This window comes from Malus sylvestris, chromosome 8, assembly GCF_916048215.2.
Source record: "Malus sylvestris chromosome 8, drMalSylv7.2, whole genome shotgun sequence".
Taxonomy (NCBI): Eukaryota; Viridiplantae; Streptophyta; class Magnoliopsida; order Rosales; family Rosaceae; genus Malus; species Malus sylvestris.
The window spans coordinates 7,220,214-7,224,951 of NC_062267.1; the positions used below are offsets into that span (position 1 = coordinate 7,220,214).

Genomic DNA, 4,738 nt, shown 5'->3' on the forward strand with positions numbered 1-4,738 from the left:
TAAAACAATATTTGGTTCATCCCAATGCAGCACGTCGTTTGTTGTGGCACGGATCACACTGTAAAAAATCGTTGCCTAAAGGTTTGCGCGACGCAACCTTCGTCGCGCATAACCGTCGCGCCAAGGCAGTGACGCTAGGGTTTGCGCGACGAACAAGTAACATGCGTTGCGCAAAGTGGCTTTGCGCGACGCACGTCCTACGTCGTGCAAAGTCACTTTGAACGACGCACGTCCTATGTCGCGCAAAGTGACTTTGCACGACGAAGGACGTGCGTCGCGCAAACCCTTGTTTTTTGTTTTGGTAAAAATTTGTAATTTGTGATAAATATTGCGCGACGTAGGACATGCGTCGCGCAAACCCTTTTTTTTGTTTTGGTCAAAAATATATATTTTTTTTTAATTTTTTATAAATATTGTAATTAAATTCTAAACAATAATTAATTAACCAACCAAAAGTATTTAATTATAACATATATGAAAATGTACATACAAGATGTCTGAACAAAAAAGAAAAAAACAAGTAATCTTCTAAAATAAACAATAAAACGATAAGATATACAAAGAAATATCAAACTATCCAGAGACCAACAAATAAGGACATTGTCACTTGAAGCCTTCAAATTTTTTTAACACCTCCAAACAAAGGACCTTGAGAACGAACTACTGCCCCTAATGCTTGAGCCTCATCAATTGTTGCCTCTCTCTATCTGCACAGACATAAGCATATGGATCAAGAAAAAAATTTGTACTTGTATAGGTATAACTCTTGAAAAATTATATTAAGGGGGATCCTTTGAGAAAAGATAAACACATGATAGATTATGAACTTGATAAACAGCCATGGATTCAATTCTACCAGCCCCGAATACCAGAGAACATATATTACTACAGGTTCCCCGGTATGTATGAATTGCATGAAAACAAATGCAAGGCTTGAAATTTCATATTGAGACATTAAACAGTAGTATTGTAAGCAATAAGAAAGAAAAACAAGCACATTCAAGAAATTTTCATGCTTAATATTTGTTTAGTAGAACGTCTCTCATTGTAGAATCTTTAAAGCAAGTAAATAGGTTACTATCAGCAGTTATACCTTACGAAGAGAGTGGATGGTATGACAGACAAATGTGGGTAAAGCCACATGAGGTTAGCACCCTTCACCTTATCCTTTCTCAGTTAATAAGGATCAAGGATGAAGTCCCTCTAGAAAATGTCAACCTTCAAAGTTTAATCCACATATCTTATTCAAGTATTCAACTAAAGAAGGCTTAGAATAATCAAGATATGATGAAATTCAAAGAAATTAACTGATCACAAAAGCCTCAACATTCAAAGATACTAACTGATCACATAAGCCTTAACGTTCGATGATATTAACTGATCACATAAGCCTTAACGTTGATGCATATATTGCCTCTAAATCAAAACCTCGAAAATTTGATTATGCTATGGAAACTATATCCTGTGGCTTATCACTAGAGCTTAATACTCGAACAAAGTTTCTAAGAGTTGGACTATGTCCCTCTGTATGGTGTATATGTGCATATGTATGTCAAATATTAACTGAGAAGGGTCGTTGGAGACGGTGCAAATTTGAAGATATCTAAAATTGGTCATTAGGCAACAAAACTATATGATTCTTGACCTTTAACTAGTTAAAACCAGCAATTGGAAGCCCAAATTTTTTTTCTGTTCTAATATTAATAACTGAGATGCAAAACCGTAGAAAATTTATGCTAAAACATTATTTCTTACGATACTGTGAAGCATCCAGCTTCAGCCACAATCCTCTTTTCATAAACTTCATATAAAAAAGAAAAACCATGTGCTATTCTTATAAGCATGAATGCAGCAAGCCATGGTGCAAGACCCAAACAAAGTGCATGTGCCATACCAAACTTGGACTGTATAACATGAGAAAGATCATAAGTACTACTAGCCGATAACTCCAAACATGTTTAATTAAACAAATGAGCACGTTGTTTGTTTGCATTAATGCTTTCCAGAAGAGATTAGAGCACGTTCCTTGTTGGAGATTAAAGGGAGACTAACACTTTCATGGTCATCAATTACCATATGAATGCCATGAAAAACAAAAGTTCCACAGACGGATGTTTCTCACTACAATTCAAATTAAGGAAAAAGAAAATGCGTTGCGTAAGTTTTGCACAAATTATTTTTCATCCACAGAAAAGAATACAAGCATAATTCTTCCACAAGGAAAATGCAAGGTAAGTCATGTTATGCGAAAAGAAATTCCTTTCACAGAGGCAAAGATACTTAATCTAAATACATAAATTGATTTCAGAAACAGAAGACTAACATATTGAAATATACAAACCATGCATCCTAATTTTCTGCTCGAAGCAAATAATAAAAAAGCCAAACAAATTTCGGGTTTTCTTTGTCAGTTACAACAACATTTGAGTTTTTATTGTTCTGTTATGTCATATCTTCTAAAGCAAATTAAGAGCCGAGTTCACAGCTGATTTCGAAATCTCAAGTAAACCAAATATTACAAATTTCCCAACAAAAAATTAAAAAAAAAAAGAAAAACAACTTTCCTTCCATTTCTTATAATTTCTCAGTGACCAAACAGATAAAAAATTCACAATAATTCGACACATACAACAAATTAAAGACAGCAAGATAGAAAAATCACCAGTTCTTGGCCCAAAGCGGCTTGAAATGCACTGTCAAGCAGATCTTCCCCCCTCTATACATCTGAACCAATCCAAAATTACCCATAAATTAACGGACTTGAATTACAATAAGAAAACAAAAATGAGGGAAGAGGGAAAATCGTAAAATCAAAATAAGGCCGACCTTTTGGGGTAGGTGATGAGGATATTGAACTGGAGATCGAACTCGTACTTGAGGAGGTTGTAGACGTACCAGCACTTGCCAGTCCATCGTGTACCCTTGGGATTGGCGGCGGAGATTCGGAACCAATCGTTGTCGTTGGACTTGTTCATCTAGGTGTATTCGAACCTTGAAATATCCAAGAACGATGTGAACTGGCTGAAAACAATTCCCTTTGCAGACCCATCCTTTTCAACCATGGATCTAACCACAATCATTAAATTAAATATGCAAATAATGAGATTGAATGTGCGAACCTGAAGAGGACATCGAAATTGACGGGGGCGCGAGCTTGGCCGAGGTGGAGGTGTGTGAAATTTTTTTGGATGAAGGCAGAAATAGAGAGAAATCGAGAGATGGTGTTGGGAATGAGAGACAGAGAGTTTGAGAGAGTGATTGAAGAAAGAGAGAGAGAGAGGAGGCTCAAGGCTCAGGGCTCAGGCTGCTACGCGAGATGTGAGAGACCGTGTGAGACCAAATTTCGGAAAATAAAAACAAAGCGCCTAATTTTTACAAAACTACCGCCAAATTTTTAACATTGCACGACGCAGGTATACATTTCGACGTCGCGCAAAGTGTTTTTGCGGAACGACCCATTTAGGCGTCGCGCAAGTTATACATATATATTTTAAAAATTATTATAAAATTCTACAAAACTAATTTCAACGATCCAACCATCAAACTTGTTTGTATATCCTTTAAGATTGCATACACTAAAAATCGCAAAAAAAAAAAACATTCAGAGCTCAAGTAACAAGACAAAACATTTCGACGGTTATAAATGAAAAATCACAATTTAACAGTTATTTTAACTCCGAATTTGATGATTTTTTACAGTTACACTCCTTGACCCTATGTGAATACAATGAATGAACTCGATCGTCAATTTAAAATATTTACACTAGTAGATACCACAAAATCTTATGTTATACTTAATGAAAATATAAATAAACTCGTAAGTGTTAGTGAATCTATTGTTTTGATGGGGTACGCATTTTACAAAACTAATTTCAACGATCCAACCATCAAACTTGTTTGTATATGCTTCAAGATCGCATACGCCAAAAATCGCAAAAAACAAACATTCAGATATGAAGTAACGAGACAAACACTTTCGACGGCTATAAACGAAAAATCACGATTTAACGATTATTTTAACTCCGATATTGATGATTTTTTACAAATACATTCCTTGATCCTATATGAATACAATAAACTAATTCGATCGTCAATTTAAAATATTTACACAAGTGCATACCACAAAATCTTATGTTATACTTAATGAAAGTATAAATAAATTCCAAGTGTTAGTGAATCTATTGTTTTGAAGGGATACACATTGTACAAAACTAGTTTCAACGATCCAACCGTCAAACTTGTTTGTATATGCATCGAGATGGCATACGCCAAAAATTGAAAAAAACAAACATTCAAAGATCAAGTACGGAACAAAACTTTTTTACGGTTATAAACGAAAAATCACTATTTAACGGTTATTTTAACTCTGATTTTGATGATTTTTTACAACTACACTCTTTAACCCTATATGAATACAATGAACTAATTCGATCATCAATTTAAAACATTTACACCAGTGGATACCACAAAAGAAGAAGGCAATGCAAGAACCCAAAAAAAAAAAAAAAGACTTTGCACGACGTAGGTGCCACTGCGTCGTGCAAAATGGCTTTGCGCGACGTCGTTGTACCTACGTCGCGCAAGGTCATTTTTTTGTTTAAATTTTTTTTTTACCCTTTTGCTTATGAGTACAAAATAAATAAATGAAAATGTACTTAGTAAATACATATATCATTGATTTTGATGGGAAACGCATTGTATGAAATTAGTTTCAACGATCCAACCGTCAAACTTGTTT

The 4,738-nt window shown here is 34.8% G+C and overlaps 1 long non-coding RNA gene across 1 annotated transcript; it reads right to left on the bottom strand.

Moving 5' to 3' along the window:
• Nucleotides 1–441: 441 nt before the first annotated feature.
• LOC126631142 (uncharacterized) lies at nucleotides 442–3,336 on the bottom strand. Its single transcript, XR_007626253.1, has 4 exons — nucleotides 3,120–3,336; nucleotides 2,827–2,991; nucleotides 2,663–2,724; nucleotides 442–707 (listed from the first exon to the last, which is right to left on the bottom strand). It is a non-coding gene; the product is annotated as an uncharacterized LOC126631142 (long non-coding RNA).
• Between the last annotated feature and the right edge of the window lie 1,402 nt (nucleotides 3,337–4,738).